At 46.0% G+C, this 21719-nt stretch overlaps 1 long non-coding RNA gene across 1 annotated transcript; it reads right to left on the minus strand.

Moving 5' to 3' along the window:
• Nucleotides 1-6193: 6193 nt before the first annotated feature.
• LOC144316364 (uncharacterized) lies at nt 6194-21264 on the minus strand. The gene is made up of 3 exons (XR_013382297.1): nt 20730-21264; nt 8179-8286; nt 6194-6365 (listed from the first exon to the last, which is right to left on the minus strand). It is a non-coding gene; the product is annotated as an uncharacterized LOC144316364 (long non-coding RNA).
• Nucleotides 21265-21719: the final 455 nt, after the last annotated feature.

Raw genomic sequence — 21719 nt, forward strand, 5'->3', positions numbered from 1 at the left:
GAAAACTGAAGAGAGAGCGAGGACAAGGGGAGGAAGGGTAATTTCTGATTGGGCGGTTGGGGCACTGTGCTCAGGAAGCATCATCTTCTTCTACCTCTAGCCTGGTGTTAAAAACGTCCTGGATGTCCTCCCTGCTCTCAGACATCAGAGGTTAAAATACCCGTCGAGGGGGTCCCTGGGTGGCTCAGCGGTTTAGCGCCTGCCTTTGGCCCAGGGCATGATCCTGGAGTCCCGGGATCGAGTCCCACGTCGGGCTCCCGACATGGAGCCTGCTTCTCCCTCTGCCTGTGTCTCGGCCTCTCTCTCTATGTCTATCATAAATAAATAAATAAACAGATAAATAAATAAATAAATAAATAAATAAATAAATAAATAAATAAATCTTAAAAAAAATAATACCCGTCGAGACCCCTGCCGTGTCCCCTCAGTACCCACGCGGTGGACGACTTCCCTGGGAGTTGAATAGTCCCGTATCTGACTTAATCAACCACAAACCATGGGACTCGTGTGATATGATAAAAATGGGCAGGCTGATGTCATCTCCGGTCCCTGAACGGTTCTACTGCACTCAGACCTGCAGCTGACAGTGGTTCTGCTCACATCACTACGGGCTTGGTCTCCAGAAGTGTCCCCTTTAAGGCCCCTCTTCCTGACTTTCACTTTCCCGAACCGACAGCTTGGATGGGCCCTGCCTGGTGCCCCCCCTTTTGGGAGGGGGGAGGTGCCAGGGTAGCCTTGGTGAGAAGAGGAGGTCTGCCTGCGGACTGTCCTCCACGACTGACACGGGCACCCCCACACCGAGAGGGGCTCAGCCAGGGCACGCAGGGCCAGTCCTTCCCTAGGCGGGTGGGGGGGGCCGTGGGTTTAAAGGCAGGGAGATGACAGGAATCCCTGCTGCCCTGTGGCCCGGAGGGACCCAGTTTGGGAGTGAGGCAGGACCCAGACCCAAGCCATGGCCCTGCTGCTTCCTGGGCTGCCTCAGCCCCTCTGAGCCTCAGTTTCCCCCACTGTAAAAGGAGGATCTTTACCGTGCACGAGCCCCTGACGTGTGATAGACACCTGATGCATGACACTGGCCGTGGCTCCCCGGGCCAACAGCTTAATCTCACTCAGCTTTGATTGTTTTGGTCTTCCTGACTGCTCGCCCAGTGAGCCTTGCCACCTGCCCGATGTGGGACTCGATCCTGGGACTCCAGGATCACGCCCTGGGCCGAAGGCAGGCGCTAAACTGCTGAGCCACCCAGGTGTCCCAGCTTTGATTCTTCATCTGTGAAAGCGAGATGTCAATATATTGTCCTCCGGGGGGGGTTACATGAGGGTGAAGTGACGCGTGTAAAGTCGCCTGCCACGGGGCCTGGGGCTCAATAGCGTGTGTCTAATCGACCCTGGGAGCCCGTCCCAGCGTGAGCCAGCAGGTAGGCAGGTGCGCTGAGGGGCAGACTACTGGAGGCCTCTCCGCTGCAGAGGACGGGCCCTCCTCCCTGGCCACTGGCTTAGTCAGTGAAGGGAAAGTGAGGGAGGGGAAGTGAGGGAAAGGACTTTCTGGGTACTTTTGCTGATTTCAGTTTTGGTTTCAGGATTGGAACCAACTTCAGGAATGCACCAGCTGACAGAGCTCATAACCAAGGGAGGGCCGCGTGCTGCCAGGCCAGAGGTTAGAGGAAAGTGCAGCCTCGTGGCCTCTACTTCCCCTGCAGGAGAGATGGTTCTGCTTCTCCAGGTTCACCATTAGCCTTTCCATCTGCTGACTCATTCTCACACAGCTCCAGCCCCGGAAAGCTGAGCATGTGGAAGGAGGCCTATTAATAGCCTTTTCCTGGGACACTCATCCTGACTTTTCCTAAGACGGTTGGAACGCAAGCGCTGATGCCTACCCCTGGTTCTTCTCCCCACCCCGCCACCACTCCCCTCATGGAGACTGAGAAGGAAGAGTTCTGGGCACCGGGTAGTGCCCAGAAGGCTCTGGAGTTTCCATTCTGTCACTTTCAGATTTGTTGGGATTTCAAAATGGAGGCCTGCTGATTTTGGTCAGCGAGCAAGGCCGTAGGGGGGCTCTTTCTATAGTGACCCCGGAGGGTTCCACTAGGGGCCCCACATAGCTTGAGAGGGGAAGCTGCAACAAGAGGGAAGGAGGATATAGAACAAATCCCGGAAAATGTCCCGAGGCCCAGTGGAGGGCAGAAAGCCTGCGCGGAGGGAAGCAGCTGGGCCAGCCAGCATGGCTGGGCTTGTGCGGCAAGAGGTTTGGGGGTCCCTGGGCTCCTGCCCACTCTGGGGTACAATTGAACCTGGCCTGCAGTCCACAGAGCAGAGAAGGCACCTGGACTGTATGCAGTGTGCGGCCATGGCGCCGGCCGCTGCCTCCATGACCACAGCCCACACAGAACACCCTGCTCTGGTGCATCATCCACCACAGTAAAGAAGGACGGTCCAGTGGAAGAGAAGCCGTGACAGGACAGATTGAGGCCCCCTGAGCAGAGGTGAAGAGATACTAGGTGGTCCAGGTTCTTGGACATCACACTGGGGAAGTGGCCTGCACCGTCCCTGTGGGAGCCTTGTGTACAGGTGGGTGAAGAAGGGGCAGCTTCATGTAGCACAGAGCACTGGTTTTTTGTTTTTATTTTATTTCAGTTTTACTGCTTATAAGTTATGTGACCTTGGTCAAGAGATGACCCTCTCTGGGCCTCAGTTTCCTCCACTGCATAAAGGTAGGATTAGGGGCCCCTGGGTGGCTCAGCAGTTGAGCACCTGCCTTCAGTTCAGGTCGTGATCCCGGGGTCCTGGGATCCAGTCCCACATCGGGCTCCTTGCAGGAGCCTGCTTCTCCCTCTGCCTGTGTCTCTGCCTCTCTCTCTGTGTCTCTCATGAATAAATAAACAAAATCTTTAAAAAAAAAAAAAAAAGATAGCATTAGACAAGATGAGTTCGAAGGTCTCTTCCAGTCCTGACCTTCATAGCTAACACCATGTGCCTATTCAGAAGATGTGGCTTGTACGGGACAAAAGAGAAAAACAGCTAAGAGGAAGAAGGGTCGAGAACGACCCCTGGACGGGCCAATGCCCGCGTGCCACTATATGCCCATGTCCAGAGCTTATGTCCCTCTGCCATCGCCACCATGCCCAAGAGAAAGGCTGAAGGGAATGCTAAAGGAGATAAAGCCAAGGTGAAGGATGAGCCACAGAGATCTGCAAGGTTATCTGCTAAACCTGCTCCTCCAAAGCCAGAGCCCAAGCCTAAAAAGGCCCCTGCAAAGAAGGGAGAGAAGGTACCCAAAGGGAAAAAGGGGAAAGCTGATGCTGGCAAGGATGGAAATAACCCTGCAGAAAATGGAGAGGCCCAAACACACCAGGCACAGAAAGCTGAAGGTGCTGAGTGAAGTAAGTCAGTCGGAGAAGGACAAACATTATATGTTCTCATTCATTTGGGGAATATAAATAATAGTGAAAGGGAATATAAGGGAAGGGGGAAGAAATGTGTGGGAAATATCAGAAAGGGAGACAGAACGTAAAGACTGCTAACTCTGGGAAACGAACTAGGGGTGGTAGAGGGGGAGGAGGGCGGGGGGTGGGAGTGATTGGGTGACGGGCACTGGGGGTTATTCTGTATGTTAGTAAATTGAACACCAATAAAAAATTAAAAAAAAAAAAGAAAAAAAAAGGAAAAAAAAAGAAGTAAATACTGTGTTACCTTCACACATATTAAGAAATAAACTATAATAAGAGCCACAGGAAAAAAAAAAAGAAAGAAAGCTGAAGGTGCTGGAGATGCCAAGTGAAGTGTGTACATTTTTGGTAACTGTGTACTTCTGGTGACTGTACAGTTTGAAATACTATTTTTATCAAGTTTTATAAAAATGCAGAATTTTGTTTTACTTTTTTTTTTTAAAGCTATGTTGTTAGCACACGGAACACTTCTTTGTTGTTTTGGGGGAGGGCCATACATCACTAATAGAGTATCTCTGAAGCTAGATTGATAACAAGGGGAAAAAACACCTTTCCCTTCTAGTTTTGAGAAACTTCCTCTTGGGTCCCAGGAGGAGGGATTCCTTGATGTTAACAACACATGAGCCACCTTGGTGGTGTGGAAAAACTAAAATTCATTTTTTTTTAACGTCCTCTTCTCCATCTCTGCCTTCAACATAGACTTGACTCCCTTAAACCCAGAGACCTGTTGGAACCTGACCCCATGAAATGGTTCCCAATATGTCAGGCAACCTGGACTTTACAGTGTCTCCACTGAGATGGCGTCCCTCAAAAGAGTTCCTTTTTTTAGCTTGTGGGTCTTCAGATTGATAATATTGCCATTTTCATTTCATTTTCTGAAAGTCAGGGTCTGCTTGTGAAAAGTTGTTAAACACCATGCTGAATGTAAACGGTCAGCCCTCACTCTAAACTTCCCTGGTCAGAGCATCGCATGAAGACTTCATTGGGTTTTATAGTGGCTCTCTGATTTTGGTAGTCCATTGAAGAAGGGAGTTTGAAAGCTGTATGCTGTTAATGATCGTCCGCCCATGTCCTGCCTGAAATACCATGATTGCTTATGAAAAGTATCTTTAATAAAGCTGGATACAGTTTGGCTTGGAAAAAAAAAGAAAGAAAGAAAGAAAGAAAGAAAGAAAGAAAGAAAGAAAGAAAGAGAGAGAGAGAGAGAGAGAGAGAAAGAAAGAAAGAAAGAAAGAAAGAAAGAAAGAAAGAAAGAAAGAAAGAAAGAAAGAAAGAAAGAAAGAAGGAAGGAAGGAAGGAAGGAAGGAAGGAAGGAAGGAAGGAAGGAAAGAAAGAAGGAAGAAAGAAAGAAAGAAAGAAAGAAAGAAAGAAAGAAAGAAGGAAGGAAGGAAGGAAGGAAGGAAGGAAGGAAAGAAAGAAAGAAGAAAGAAAGAAAGAAAGAAAGAAAGAAAGAAAGAAAGAAAGAAAGAAAGAAAGAAAGAAAGAAAGAAAAGAGAAAAACAGCTAAGAGAGTCCACAGGGGACCAAGAAGGGAGCGCGTTGGGTTCTCTCCCTCTTTCCCTCTCCCGTCCCTTTCATTAGAAAAGCCTCCCCTGGGACCCCTGGGTGGTGCAGCGGCTGAGCGTCTGCCTTCAGCCCAGGGTGTGATCCCGGAGTCTTGGGATCGAATCCCACATCGGACTCCAGCATGGGATCTGCTTCTTCCTCTGCCTATGTCTTTGTCTTTCTCATGAATAAATAAATACAATCTTTAAAAAATAAAAAGGTTTAAAGAAAAGCCTCCCCATGTCCCCTCCCGCCCCCCACCTCGCTGGGGGTCCCTGCTGCCGGGGGAAGCAGAGTCCAGGGTGAAGCTTTTCTGGGCCTGAGAGGAGCCTCTGCCATCAGGCTCCAGCTGAGGCTGCTCCTCCTCCATCCCTGCTCTAAGCCTCCAGGGCTTCCCTTTTCTTCTTGGGGCTCTACCTCCTGGGGGGGTGCTGGGAGGACCCTGAAGGAAGAGTTTGTGGGGAACGAGCGGGAAACTTGGCCTGCTGGGACAGGGGTGCTGGGAAGAGAGGCAGAGAAGGGGGGAGGCCTTGACAGAGAAAGTAGGTGCTCCCCTCACTTCACCCCCAACACCAGCAAGACCTGCGTGGCCCCAAATGTCCTCTGCCTTCTTCTGTCCATCTTTAAAGTGAGCAAACCTGCCCTTTCTGCTCAGGACAGGGTTGGGGACATTCACACAGCCCTTAGCCTGTTGCTTCACTAGCCCTAGCAACAGGGAGGTGCAGTCACCCTGTTGGGGGAGTGTCACTGGGGACAAAAAATTGACTGTTGGGGGTGTGAAGAGCCCTGGCCCAGCTCCAGGATACTTCTACATAATTTTGGGGGGGGAATCCGGGTGGGGACAAGCCTCCTCTGCCCCCCTGAGCTCGGCAAGAAGGGAAGATGGAAACAGCTGACATGATTTCCCGGCTGGCGCTCCCGCCCGCACGTCTGTCTAACAGTTGCTCAAGCCCCCAGAAGCCACCTTGCACACGGCCCCTGGATCCAGATTTCCGCAAAGCAGTGCCAGGGAACCATGGGGGAAGGGAGGGGCATCTGGCTAATGAACTCGCTTTGAGCCAAGAGGGAGTTTTGGGTTTGAAAATGGAGTGTCTTTTGCTCTGTGACTATTCCTCTGGCATTCACTTGCCAACTGTGAAAGAGAGGCTTTTGGCCAAAGAGCAGGTCTTCCTGGAACAAATAGACCAGTGAGAACTAACCCAGCACAAAGAAAGAGTATTTTTCCTTTTCGGCAGGGTATCCACAATTACAGTAAACATGTAGCGAGCACCAGCTGGAGGGGAGCCATGTGCTAGGAGGACAGATTCTGGAATCAGACTGGCTGGTTCCAATGAGGATCCTCTGACTGCAGGTGTGACGTGGCCTCGACTTCCTCATCTGTAAATGGAGGTAAGAGTGAGGCTTAGACTGAGGGTCTTTTTTTTTTTTAATAAAGCAGTTGGAACTGTACCTGGTACACGGTGAATGCTCAGTGGCTATTTAACTGTTGTTCTCATGTAGCACAGAGCACGGGTTGATACTAATTCTGATAACTGGATCGGCAGTTACTAGATATAACTGATATATTGATAACTATTGTCATTTTATTATAGACATTTAGGACCTTCACTTCTACTGTTAAAGACATTTATAATCTAGTTAAATGGATAAGCAACAAGCACATGCAAATTTAGGTGATAAATAACACTTTATATAATCTAGTACAGCGGCACACAAATGGGGTATAGGATTGATGGCCAAATGGGTGGTACTGCTTCCTGAAAGGCCAGACCGGTCCTGCCGGGCCCACAGTCCATTTCTAGATGGCCAAGACTTCCTTCCCTCCATCCTGTGGAAGGGACAGACTGATGGAGACTACACAAGCCACCAACAGACCACAGGTGCTTGGATGGGGGATGAAGACTTGGCCTAGTGACAGGCCCTACCATTGGCCAACCAGGGATTGGGCCCATGGAGAAAACGAGACACAGGCTGAGGGAGAAAAAGCTGAAAAGGACATCCTGAGGCAGAAGTGAGGACATGGGGGCACGTGTACCCCGACATTACAAGAACACAACAGTGATTGAGAGGCTGCCATTCACAGAGACGGGACCCGAGGAGACACAGATCAGAAAACAGCACGCAGAGGCAACCAGGAGGCTCCTGAGGAGAGATGAGAAGGAGCAAGCCTGGGAGCTGCCTCAGGAACTCCTGAACGACCTTCTAAAGGAACTTAAGTCAGTCTGACTCTTGGGACCGAGAAAGTGGGGCTGTAGTTCGGAGAAGGAAGGGACCACGGGGCTGTATCAGCCCGAGGAGAGGACACAGGTTCTTGTCTGGGAGGCCAGGAGGACGTTAAAGGGGCAGAGGGGCTGGAGGAAGGAGCACCCAGAGGACAGTCATGGTGCTGGAAAGGCATGAGGAGTATCTGAGGAGATGCGAGTAGACTGGTTGGTTGGAGCCAATGATTGGGTCAGAATTTGGAAATATGCAGAAAGATAACTCGTTGTATCAGGATGATATCAATGGCCACTATCAATGGAAATCCAACCAAACTCAATTTAAATTCTAATGGGAACAGACTGGTTCGAGTTTGGGAAAAGTCAGCAGGTGCAGCAGAGTTCAGTAGAAGCCCAATCCAGGGTTCAAAGGCCACACAGCAAGGACCTTGCATTTATGCCTTTTTTGAAGGAAGCATCATCCTAGACCCACTGGCCTGGCTTTAGGTCAATCTGCCAAATGACCAGTGTGCCAAAAACATCATTTAAGAAATATTCTTTTTTAAAACAGTCAATGAAAATGCATATATTTTTAATTTGATTCAGAAACTGGCTTTTAGCTAATTGACTTTCTGAAAATTGTTTTTAGGCAAATTGCCCTGTTTTCAGCTATTCTTGGAAATGCAGATGGCTGGTAGCAGCCCCTAGGCTATTCGCTTCTCTATTCAGGTTCCAGAGGAGAAAGAGCCTCTGTGCCCCGGTCTGACCAGCACAAGTCCTGCGGTCCACTTTGGTGGGTCAGCTGGGCTCACATGCCATCCCTTGAGCCAATGACACTGGCCTGGAGAATGTGCTGGCTGGTGCGGACCTAGTTCAGAGGCTTTTAATGAAGCAGTCACTAGGGCCAGGGTGATGGCTTATGCCAGTTGAGCCCTGCTCTTGAGGCTAGGGGTAGATAAAATCATACTAGGGTGCATGACTGGGAGACTTACTTGATGGAAAGACCTTGGAGGTCACAGGTGTTGAGAAGGCAATAAGCAACACTGCTTACAGCTGGGGACAGTCTTGAGCAGCCAGCCAAAGGGATCCGACTTCATTCTCTCGACAGCAAAGTGAAATGGGAGACTCTCAGATCTGTGATATAACCTCATGAGGTGGTATTTTAGGAAGATAAGTGTGACTTTAGAATGGATTGGAGGAGCGGCCGGTCGGGCAAGCCGGGGGGGTTATTATAGAATGTGAGAGGCTGGCCAGTAAGGACTGAACTATGAGCCAGGGAACCAGAGTGAAAAGGGAAAGGGGGGGGGGGCACTAGAAAGAATCCCAAAAGAGGAAGTAATAGGAATTTATGTCATATTAGACACTAAGGAAGTGGGTGGATGGTGGCCAAGGGAGGAGTAAAAAATGACCCCAAGGCCTCTGACCCGGGTGAAAATTCAGAATATCTACCCCACTCTTTAACTGCCTTCTCTGAAAGCCATCCCTTCACTCATAGGAAAGGGTCCCTGTCCTGGCACCCCATGGTGTGGGCAGCCTGGCACTCTTCTCACTTCTGGGAATGGACCCCTCCCTCCTTCTGGGCACCCCCACTCCCCACCCCTCCATGGTTATCGTGAAGCCACCGTGCCAATGCACAACCCTGTCTAGGGGCACCTGACCCAAGATGGGCCAATGAGAACTCTTCCTCAACTTGGCAGTAGAACTGAAAATTAGATGTCTGTCTCTCTCTGGGAGGTTAAAGATGGGATTGGCACAGCTGGTGACGTGCTACTGGCCTCATTCTTCCACATGGGCCAAGGAGCAGAGGAAGCCAGTGTGCACGATACGGAGAATGTAACAGATGGCAGGTATGGGGTCCGAGGGTGAGCCCCAGAGCAGCTGCCAGGAGCCCTGAAGGCTGTCAGCTCTCTGCATGTACTTCCTGTTTGTGGGTCTTGCCAGACACCCTCTGGCTTCTCCATATACAATTTAAGCAACTATTTCTGAAGTGAGGAAGTCGGGAATAGTTGCTGATTCTAAAGAGAAATTTTATCATGTTGGAATGTATTTGTATTGCCAGTGAATTCATTGTAGGTATTCAAGCTGGACCATCACTTAGAGATGTCATAAGGGAATGCCAACACTTGGTGAGCAGACTCTTAAGAAGGAGGCCATGGGACAGGGTGAGAGCTCCCAGAGAGAAAGAGCAGAGAGAAGTTCAGAGGAAACTTGCAGAGATTTATAGATTAGAAGGTGTAAGGGGACCCGGCAGAGAGAGAGAGTGGTTTACCAGAGAGCTAGGAGAGCGGAGATGGAACGTCCAAAGAATCCAAGGGAGGGGCCAATTCAAGGATCTTAACCAACAAGGAAATATGGGGGACTTCGGGCAGGCTGTGGAGTTGACTGATTCAGCAGCTCGGTGATGTTACTGGGAACCACGTTCTGTCCACTTCTCTGCTCTGCCGCACTGGGCACCCACTGGGCACCGGCTCCAACCAAGAGTTGACTCCTCCCTTGGCTGAGTAACCAGAATGGTGGAAGAGAGTGACCTGCTCTTTAGCTGAGGACACTAAGCTTCTCTCTGCAATCCGACTGGGCCACTTTAGATCATGTGCACACCCCCAGCCCAGTAAGACTCACCAGATAAAATGCCTGATTGGCTTAGACCAACGGGGAGCGGCTTCTTAAAACAGGGGGTGGGGGTGGGAAGGGGTGGGATCAGCATCCCCTGAAGCCTCTGACACTGCAGTGTCTGGCTGCTGGACCTGAGGCTCCAGGGAACTTACTGGGGGTGCTGTTGGGGAGGACGAAGGGGGATCAGAAGCATTGGAGGCAGTGAAGAGCCACAAGATCCACAAGGCCTGTTTGCACTGGCCCTGCCTCACTGCTTTTTCTCTGTGTGCTTTGTAAAGTTCCCCGAATGTACTAGGTTCCTTTCTCCCTCATGTTCTTCTCATACGCTGATCCCTCTGTGGGGAATAGTCTCCATATTTGTGGCCTAATTCCTATTCCTGTAGCAAGTCTCACTTAACTGACATTCCTAAAGAGAACTGTCCAATCCTCCTAAACTAAATGAACCCCCCTCCCACTTGTGTCCCTATTGGAATCTAATTTCAAGTTGTAATTATGTTTATATTGTGTTCATTTGTCGCTCTGTGGGGGCGGAGGCCATGTTTGTTCCGCTCACCAATGAGTCCTGAGAGGTTGGCACACAGCAGATGCTCAAGAAATATTTAATGAATGGATGAATTAGATAGTTTACCCACTTCTTTTTCTCACACCTGAGACATCTTTGGAGTTTACTTGAGTGTAAATATTTCTACAAAACAATATCTCTTCTAAAAGAATGATGACTTTAAATGATTATAAATAACTAGGGATGCTTTGAAAGCTTATGGAGTCCAAGCAATGGAACCTTTTATTTTTATTTATTTTTATTATTTTTTGGACTATTTTTTTTAAAATCATATACTTTTGTCATGTTCTAGTAATTATGCTTCATGTCAGTTATATAAATAAAGAAAAGGCAAGAAAAATATTGAACAAGTCCAATGCTGTTTTTTTCCACTCCCTACTTCATTAGTTAATTGCATTATCAAACATTTATTGAAAGCCTCCTCTGAAAAAAAAAAAAAAAAAAAAAAAAGCCTCCTCTGCTCCTGCCATTGGGCTGGGCTCTAAGACTTGGTCCTGTGTCATGAAAGTTTACATCAGGATCATTGTATCTGCTAAGGCAGGAACTGAATGAATACATCTTAAGAACCTTTTTTTTTTTTTTTTACTACAAATTTGAAACAATACATTTTTCTGGTTAACCTTTAGATAATCCAATTAACTTTTATTACCAGGACATTCTAGCCTGCTTTGCTAGTCAGAGTTTCTACACAAGAGGAGTTTAAGGGCCAGCAGTCTGTTAGGAAGGGATGCTGGAAGCTTGTCTTGCAATCATGTTTACACAGCAAGTACGCTGTTTCTGCTCAGATTGTATGGCTATTTGGCATGGCTAGAGGCAGCATTGGAAATTATAGGATAATTAAATCATTGCCTCCTCCCAACCACCCCATGGAGCTGCCATTGATCCCAGTTAACTGAAGCATAATTGTATTTTGTTTATTAGACTTTCAGATATCTCGGGCTTCAAAATGCACTGAGATCTCGAAAAGAAACGTTCTTTTTTTTTTTTTAAGATTTTATTTATTTATTAATGAGAGACACAGAGAGAGAGAGGCAGAGACACAGGCAGAGGGAGGAGCAGGCTCCATGCAGGGAGCCTAACGTGGGACTCGATTCCGGGTCTCCAGGATCACACCCTGAGCCAAAGGCAGGCGCCAAACCACTGAGCCACCAGGGCTGCCCGAAAAGAAACTTTCAAAGGGAGAAAGTAACAGTGGTCTTCTCTGATAAGTTGTTTATCAATTAATTTTCCTTTTGCCCTATCCTTGTCTCCCAGAGGGAGAAATGGGTGAGAAATTGACTCTCAGGGTTGATGTCCATAACGGGCTTTCAGATAGAGAATATTTAGGAGGTGGGGGAGTTTTTGACCTTTAAAAGAAGAAGAAGAAGAAGAAGAAGAAGAAGAAGAAGAAGAAGAAGAAGAAGAAGAAGAAGAAGGAGGAGGAGGAGGAGGAGGAGGAGGAGGAGGAGGAGGAGGAGGATGAGGAGGAGGAGGAGGAGGAGGAGGAGGAAGAAGAAGAAGAAGAAGAAGAGGAAGAAGAAGAAGAAGAAGAAGAAGAAGAAGAAGAAGAAGAAGAAGAAGGAGAAGAAGAAAGAGGAGGAGGAGGAGGGAGAAGAGAAGGAAGAGGAGGAGAAGAAGAAGAAGGAAAATATGGTTAGAATGCCAAGTTAAAAATCTGTAAGTTGGTAATACGGAAGTACATATTTACCTACTTTATAGGGACATCACGGCATCAAAATCGAGGAATGTGCTATGAAAATACAAAGGATGTAACTTAATAGCTTCCAAATGGCCTTTCTTGTTTTATTATCACCCATCTACTCCTCATGCATTGAAAAAAAAAACTTGTTCATATTTATCCTTCTCACTTATGCTGAACGAACATATTTCAGTCAAGGAAAGCAAAACTAGACAGGTCTGGTTTAATTGCACAATCGGATATTAATATACTGTTTTTGAAGATAAATGCTTTATGACCTCAGAATGAATCAGCTCTTGGGGCAAGAAGACATTCAGTGCAGTAGGCGGGACGCCTGCCGGTTGCTGTACATGGTGTGCTTGCAACACCGTGGGGCTGGGCTTCACGGTCGCACATGTATGTGCCATAGACAAGCGAGGTTAGCACAGATGTGCAAACTTGGACTTCATTCCCTTTCTCCTTCCTAAATTCTGCTCAGGAAGCTCAGTTTTGTGGTGATGCAATCCTACTGGGTGAAAACTCATAATGATAATGACACTCCTAATAATAGCTAACATTTATTGTGCACTTATCACGGGACCAGACGCAGGGCTAAATGTTTCCGTCCTCATCTTTGGAGCTGGCCCAATACCATTAGGAGGTATATTTTATCATCTTGCCATTTTCCAAAATTGTTTGCAGATGAGGACAAGAGCAGAGAGCCATTCAGTCATTTGCCCAAGATCACGCAACTGGATTTTATTTTATTTTATTAAAATATTTTATTTTTATTCATGAGACAGAGAGAGGCAGAGACACAGGCAGAGGGAGAAACAAGCTCCATGCAGGTCTCCAGGATCACACCCTGAGCCAAAGGCAGGTGCTAAACCACTGAGCCACCCAGGGATCCCACAACTGGATTTTAAATCTAAGTGCACCTGGCTCGGAAGGGGAGCCTCTGAGAAACCAGAGAGCTGAGCTTTCAGAGTCTTGCATTGGTGAGGCCCTGTGCCTAGTTCTGTGTCATAATTTTATGTTTTTTTTTCTTTTCTTTTCTTTTCTTTTCTTTTCTTTTCTTTTCTTTTCTTTTCTTTTCTTTCTTTTCTTTTTTCTTCTTTTCTTTTCTAAGATTCACTTATTCATTTGAGAGAGAGAGAGAGAGAGAGCATGAGTGGAAAGGAAAGGCAGAAGGAAAGGGATTAAAATCGGTAAAATTATCGAAACATTCCATACTCCCCACTGAGCAAGAAAACTGGTATGGGACTCGATCCCAAGACCCTGAGATCATGACCTGAGCTCAAGGCAGGCATCATTTAACCACTGAGCCACACAGGCACCCTCTCTTAAAGAGGCCCCCAAACTGTGTTAGCTGTAGTCTCCATAAAATCTGGATTCCTTCTGGCTTGACAGCAGAGCCTTCATCCTTAATCTCCAAAGCATGGTTCCCGATCTACCATAAATGATGACCTGAATGACAGGTACTGTCTTATTTCCAGTGCAAAGTAGGTGCTCAATTCAACTTAGCTAGAAATGGAAGATGACTGAAGAAATGTCCTACTTGGAAGTCATGCTGTAGATGGATCACCATTGTATGGGGTGGGTCAAAAAGCTGGGAAGCCAGAGCACCTCGTGAGCCCTTAAAAGGAACAGGTTCTTCCCTGACATAGGGCACAGAGTAGGGGCTGAGCTTTGCCCCGTGTGAAAGAGTGACAGCATCCTTCTGCGTACCATTTTACTCTTGGCAAACCAGGGAGGATGCCATGTGGGTGAATTTGCAGGGACTTCCTCTTTGCAGGCACTTCCATGAGAGACACCTCATTTCACTGGGCTTATCCAATTAACAAAGGGAGACAAACAAATTAAAAGGAAGTCCCCGAGGTGGCTGAGACGCACTGTGCCTAAGTGGATAAACAACATAATTGGAATCGCCTACCCTGATGAAAGCCCTGCCCAGGGCTGGCTGTGAACGAGTAGTTCTAGTTTTGCAAGAGTGTGCTAGCGTCGTTTCAAGGAAAGGCTAAGAGGAAATGTGTTTAAAATGTGTTTAAAACAAGTTTTTGGTTAGACATGCAGATGGTGAGGATTGATACATATTGGAAGTAACTATTGAAGGAAGTTGGAGAGCCGTATGTCTTCATGCCTGCATGTAAGCTTGTCTCCAAGACAAGACTGGAAATTCCAGCATCCTAATGGGATCCATTTACCCCAAAATCACCCTGAACTATGTGCCAGAATGAGAAGATTCTAGAGGGTGGACTGCTCTTGAGAACAACAATAGTGTTTCCCAGGATCACCTGTGATTTTCTGGTGACCTGAGGCCACGGACCTCTGCCCACTGGTTTCATGTGAGAGTGCTCGCCTGACTGAGGAATTTGGCCCCCCTGGGTCTTGATGCCTTGTGTACTAAAGAAACAGGGGTCCCTGGGTGGCTCAGTGGTTTGGCAACTGCCTTCAGCCCAGGGCGTGATCCTGGAGTCCTGGGATTGAGTCCCACGTCGGGCTCCCTGCATGGAGCCTGCTTCTCCCTCTGCCTGTGTCTCTGCCTCTCTTTCTTTCTCTCTCTCTGTGTCTTTCGTGAATAAATAAATAGAAACTTTAAAAAATAAACAAACAAGCAAACAAACCACTTGGTCCTAAATCAATTGAAGCTACAAACTACTTGCCCTTGCCTGTAAAGGAAGGATTAGCAAAATCACAAACTATCAGATACTTGAGCTGCTCACAATTCAGTTTTAGGAACTTCTTGTCTTGTTAAAAAGTATCATGACTTAAAAATAGGTGACTTTCTACACAGATTAATCAACAAATTTCATGCAACTCCACTTAAATATTCTAAAGAGAAGATGATGAAGAGTGATAAGGTCATGAGACAGCCGCTTTCCTTTCCCTATTCATACACATTATGAACGTTCAGATATATCTGTGGTCGTTAAAAGTATGCACCAGATGGGATGCCTGGGTGGCTCAGTGGTTGGGCATCCGCCTTTGGCTCCGGCCATGATCCCAGTGTCCTGGGGTCGAGTCCCACATTGGGTTTCCTGCGAGGAGCCTGCTTCTCCCTCTGCCTATTTCTCTACCTCTCTCTGTGTCTCTCATGAATAAATAAATAAAAATTTTTTTAAAAAGTATGCACCAGAAATTCCACCTCTAGGTAATCATCTAAGTGAAATGAAGACCTAGGTTCACTCAAACACCGAATATTTACAGCACTTTGAGTCATCATCACCAGAAGCTGGAAGCCACTCAAATGTCCCACAGCCCGGAAATGAATAAAGAAACCGTGGCACATTCATGCAGTGGAATGCTGGTCAGCAGTAAAAGGGAAGGAACCGTTGGCCCAGGCGACAACACGGATGGATTTTAAGGACGTTACGCTGAGTGAAAGAAGCCAGACTCCAAAGGCTGCATACTCTATGATTCCATTTGTATAATATCTAGGAAAGGTGAAATAATAATTGGTGCCAGGGGTTAGAAGACAGAGGAGATCTGACTGCACAGAGGCAGCATTTGGGAAAAATTAGTCTATGAACTAAAAAATGAAATAAAGTAAGCAAGTGTTACACGAGCACAAGTATAGACAGATCGAAGGGACATCAGAGAAAGCTAGAATGAAGTATGTATTGTTCATTAGTTTTGCTAAAGCTGGCATTTTCAAATCCTTGGGGGGGAAGATGCATTATGTAATAAATGGTGTCGGGAAAACTGGTCTTTATCATTCTAAAAGATACCTGCTTAAATCAAAACAAATTCTAAAAGGATTAAAGACTTAAGTGGGAACAACAACAAAAAAGGAGACTGGCAGAGGAAAATACAGATGTTTAAAATTAATCTTAGAGTGAGGAAGGACTTTTTAAGGATGATTCAAAAGATAGAAACCAGAAAGGGGAAAAAAAAATTGCTTTGGATAGAACATCTTAAAAACTCAGTACAACAAAGAATAATTATAAACAAGTCAATACGCAAATGACAAAGTGGGAAAAACATCTGCAACATGGATAATGGGTGAAGATATGTGTAGTGGCTGCTGGGATGTGCCAATCAGGTCCTACCTTCAGTGTTGAGGTCAACCCCCGAGTTGTCAGGTCAGGTGTGTGGGTGTCTTCGGAGCTCACAGCTGGGCTCCTCTTCTCCTCAACTATTCACACCCAAGAAGAGTCACTCTACCTGGTCATCCCCAATCCCTGGGGATACCCCTCATCCAGTGACCTGTCACTAAAGGGTTATAAAAGGCCCCCCTCTTGCCTCAATGCAGATCTATGAAGGGTCTGCTCCATTAGCTCCACAGCTCCCCATGGAATCAGCTGACTGAGGTCTTTAGCCCAATCCTGCTTTTTTTCACTCCTTCTTAGGTATTGATCCCAAGACCACGCCCCATGATAATTTGTCTGAGTCTATTTCTGGAGAACTCAACCTAAGATAATATCCTTAATATGTAAAGAACGTTAATGAATCAACAATAAAATTTAAAAATTGGCAAAAGACAAAAACAGCCCATTTCGGTATGCATCATAATTAAAATTACCTGTACCTTTTGTCACAGAAAGTGCACTTCTGGAATTTGTCATAGAGAAATACTCTCACAAGTATTTAAGCTGTATGGTCAAGGATGCCCATGGGAGCATTGTTTATAATAGGGAAAGACTCAAAACAATCTTAATATCCGTCAATTTGTTAATAAGTGTCATACTATGTAGTTATTAAAAATGATGATTTAGATATTTATAAACATGAAACAATATTTAACATTCAAACATATTCCTTAAAATACACTCTATAAAATAGCTTGTACAACGTATAGCATATATATAAAATAGAAAAACAGCTTGATAGGGCATAGAAAAAACTTTAGTAGTGAATATATTAAGGATTATAGGGAATGTTTATTTTCTTCCTCATAGTTTGCTATATTTTCTTTAAAAAAAATATAATGAGCATTGCTTACATAACCAGAAGAAAAATAAAAAGATACAATTGGGTAAGCCTTTTTCTTTTAAAGATTTTATTTATTTATTCATGAGAGACACACAGAGAGAGAGGCAGACACAGAAGCAGGCTCCCCGCAAGGAGTATGATGTGGGCCCTACGACCCAGCAATTGCACTGTTGGGGATTTACCCCAAAGATTCAGATGCAATGAAACACTGAGACACCTGCACCCCGATGTTTCTAGCAGCAATGTCCACAATAGCCAAACTGTGGAAGGAGCCTCGGTGTCCATCAAAAGATGAATGGATAAAGAAGATGTGGTCTATGTATACAATGGAATATTACTCAGCTATTAGAAACGACAAATACCCACCATTTGCTTCAACGTGGATGGAACTGGAGGGTATTATGCTGAGTGAAGTAAGTCAATTGGAGAAGGACAAACATTGTATGTTCTCATTCATTTGGGGAATATAAATAATAGTGAAAGGGAATAGAAGGGAAGGGAGAAGAAATGTGTGGGAAATATCAGAAAGAGAGACAGAAGATAAAGACTCCTAACTCTGGGAAACGAACTAGGGGTGGTGGAAGGGGAGGAGGGCAGGGGGTGGGGGTGAATGGGTGATGGGCACTGAGGGGGGCACTTGACGGGATGAGCACTGGGTGTTATTCTGTATGTTGGTAAATTGAACACCAATAAAAAATAAATTTATTATAAAAAATAAATAAATAAATAAACAAACAAACAAATAAATAAATAAAAATTAAAAAAAAAAAAAGGAGCATGATATGGGACTTAATCCCAGGACCTTGGAATCACAACCTGAGAGCTGAAGGCAGACGCTCAACCACTGAGCCACCCAGGTGTCCCTAGATAAGTCTTTAGAATGAAATTCAGCATCCTGATTAAATCTCAAGCATATTTTCATTTTATTTCTAATTGTTTCAATTAAAGCAAAATAATTAACTTCAAAATTAACCTTAATAGCCATCTACAAACAAAATCTTAATTTACAGTTTCGCTGTTCCTATTAATCCATGAGAGTCACATACTGCCTGTGTTGGACACCTACTGTTTCTATATGTGCTTTGCCTGAGCATTTCCTAGTCCCCTTGTTCAGGTAAGGGGGCCTGGTTTGCCCTTAGGGAGCCCTCCTTCCCTCTCCTGAGGCCATGAGGGTCTGTGAGGCTGGCCCCACAAACCCTGTAGAGGAGCACATAATCTGTCGACACTTCCCTTCTCTCTGGCCATGAGGCATTCAGGAGACACATATGTCCCAAGTGTATTCATGAGATTCAACCGCAGAACTTCTGTTGCCAAGTTCTTGGAAATTGGAAAAGCAATGTTCTCTCTTTTCTTGAAAGATTTTATTTATTTATTTAAGAGAGAGAACATGAGCAGAGTGAGGGGCAGAGGGAGAAACAGACTCCCTGCTGAGCCTGGAGTCCCAACAGACTTCAAGATCATGACCTGAGCCAAAGGCAGATGCTTAACCGACGGAGCCACCCAGGCACCCCAAGCAACGCTATGTTTTAACTGGGGTTGCTAAGTTGATCAAAAATAAGCTTGGAGAAATGCTGTTGAGTATGAGTATGAAACCAACACAACAAAGCAGAGCAGAGAGATGGAGAAAGACACATTTCTGAGGACAGTGTTGGTGCCTTTCAATCCAGGTGTGCCCAAAGATTCATCTCTGGACTTTTCAGTTACTCAAACCAATACATCCTCCATTTTTGCCTAAGACTGTTTGAGTTGGACATCCTTTGTATCTCGATGATGTGGATGTATAGCATACATCCTGCTATAGCTCCATGGAAAGCAAAATTGTCCTCATTTGGCCAACTTTCAATCATTCCATTACAATATATTGAGCACTGTCAGCTCGGGCTGCCATAACCAAATTCCACAGACTGGGTGGCTTAAACAACAAAAATGTATCTCATAGCTCTAGAGGCTGGAAGTCCAAGATCAAGTTGCCAGCAAGATAGGCTTCATTCTCAGGTCTCCTGGCTTGCGGGTGCCGCCATCTTGTGCTCACCTGTCTTCTGTGTGCATGAGACAGAAAGCAAGCTCTCTGGTGTCTCTTCTCATAAGGGCACCAATCCCATCATAAAAGCCCCACGCTTGTGACCTCATCTAACCCTAATGATCTCTCAAAGGCCCTATCTCCAAATACTATCATATTGGGGGTTAGGGCTCCAACATATGAACTTTGAGGGGAACAAGACATGCAGTCCATAACAAACACCTAGGACTCACAATATGCCAGCCACTCTGCTAATTCTAGGAACACAGGGGAGAATGGCACAATCTCTGCCCTAACCAGGAGGGCTACACTCAGTGGGAACTCAACCCCGGAGAGAGATCCTTAGGAGTGCCTGAGTTTCTTCCTGAGAACTTGCCAGCTGCCTCTAAGAAGAATGTGGGCCAGCATTTTTATCTCTCTTTGGACACTCCTTCCTGCTGGAGAAGTAACATCTGCCTTCTCTTTGACTCTCTGGTATTCTTCTTTAGACTCTTCCACTTGTCTCTCAAGTCAAAAAGGCCACAGCTGCCCCCACCTGGGAGGCCTGGGGTGGGCAGGCGGGTAGTGCTTTTGGTGGTGACACAAATGCTCTTTTGCCCTGGTGTCCATCATGCTGCTTGTGCTCTCTTCTTGTTGCTTGGACATGCCTCTCCGCTGGACACAGTGAAATCCGGACTCGGGGGTGACTTATGGGAAAAGGATAAAGAGAAAAAAAGCTGCCTCATGCCTAAGTCAAAGGGGTTCTGCATGAGCTCCGTCCAGCCTGGACCATGGACTCCACACTGGGGCTCAGGGCATGTGTCTCAGAGTCAGTCTTTGCTATCAGCTATTGTCCTCTGAGAGTGGATTTCCTTTGAGGACCTCATGGTGAGGAGTTGCTGGCCAGAGCCCAGGATCTGGGCCTTCCTGGGTTCTCTGGCCAAATGCTACCTTTATTTCATTACCATTCTCAACCCACAGATGTGTACAAGACCTTCTAAGGAAAGTACTCAGAATAAGAAGAGCTGAGTGTAGCTCAACTGGACAGTTCTCAGGAGTCCTTTTTAGAGAATTTTTGAGGTTGTAGATCACATCTCCAGAAGGGGAAAATAAGCATCCTCAGCAGATTCCATTAGAATAAGGGTAACTCAGTGAAGTCATGTCTGGTAATTATAGAATTATCCTAATTATTTTTTAACGTATTCAAGGCTTGAGAACACTGGCATTCTCATTACACAGTATAAACTTTCCGAACCAAACCCAAGCACTACCTGAAAAAACTGCACACATGAGCAGTGAGCCCCCCGGCACACCTGGAGATTGAGTGCCCTAAATGCAGCTAAATGATAGACTGTCAACTTTATAGGGCTACCTACCAAATTTTTTTCTTTCTTCTCAATCTTGGAAAATCATGGAATTCACCAACCTCTTAATCCAGTAGTTCTTCTGGTGTGAACATCAGATCTTGTGGGCAGCTCTTGCAAACATCACTCGTCCAGCCTCCACTTCTAGAGGCTGCTTTGGGAGGTCGAGGGTGGGGCCCCACTCTCTGAATAATCACGGTTTAGTCCTTCAATTAGCAGATGGGGAACTAAGACTAAGACTTTGAGAGATAAAGCAATTTGTCTAAGGTGACAATAACCATCTGCCAAAGAGCCAGGCCTAGCACTCGAGTTTCCTGACTCTGACCCAGTGTTCTTTTTACTATACAAGTCAAAGTACAAAGAAATAGGTATTCTTACTCAAACTGCTGGTTATCCTCAATTACCCATGTGCCTACCTTGAAGAATGGAGTGTGGCTCCAGTCTGTGCTGGGGAACACTGCTCAGTGATTTATTCCACTGCCAAACAGACAAACCTGCCATTTGGGTAACAGCTGCCAGACATATCTGTCCTTCATTTTCAAAAACAAGGCCACTTGCCCTTTGTATTCCACTGTAGTAGACAAGATAGGGAAATGTGTGACACATGTCTCCCTCTGTTTGCTGCACATTGACTCTTAATGCCCTGTGGTTTGTGGTTGTGGTTGCTTGTTTACAAACCCTGGGGCTTGAAGTCATGGTCAGCCCAAAGCCTCTGCTATAGCTTCCCAGAGGGGCTTCTCTGCCGCTGTCCTTTGTCATCTTTTCTCCCAAAGCCACTGAATTTGAATGTGAGCATTTTCAATGAAGGCAGTAGATGGACCCTACAATGTCAATCAAGAACTAAGTATCTGTTGAGAGATAGTGCCTACCCAGCATCACATTTATGTTTAACTCATCCTGTAGTTAGAAGGCATTTCAGGATGTTGGGGAAAGGGAAATACAAGCTGCTTCAGAGCTCCCTTTTGGAAAAAGAAGTCCCTCTTACTCATAGCACACCTGAAAGAATACCAAAATGTATTGCTCCTGGAGGAAAACATTCTTTGGATATTCTGGAAAACATCTACCCAAACTCTCTACGCCTGGCCTGTCTGTAGGAGCTGAGCCACGCGCCATTATCATCCATCTCAAAAATGTTACCTTGTTTAGCAGAAATCTGGCGACAACGAGTCCTGGACACTTGGACTTGTCACCCATTCCAACCACCTGTGTTTTACAGTTGAGGAAATCTAGAGACTGAGTGATTAAAGCTCAGCCAAGGTCACTCACACGGAGTTCAGAGTACAACCAGAGCAGAAGGAAAACTTGCTGGGTTTCTAGAATCAAAGGACACTATAACTGGAAGGGATTTCAAGAGGTCATTCGGTTCACTTGCTTCGCTGCAGGTGAACAATGAAACCGTCCAAGAC

Source organism: Canis aureus, chromosome 6, assembly GCF_053574225.1.
Source record: "Canis aureus isolate CA01 chromosome 6, VMU_Caureus_v.1.0, whole genome shotgun sequence".
NCBI lineage: Eukaryota > Metazoa > Chordata > Mammalia > Carnivora > Canidae > Canis > Canis aureus.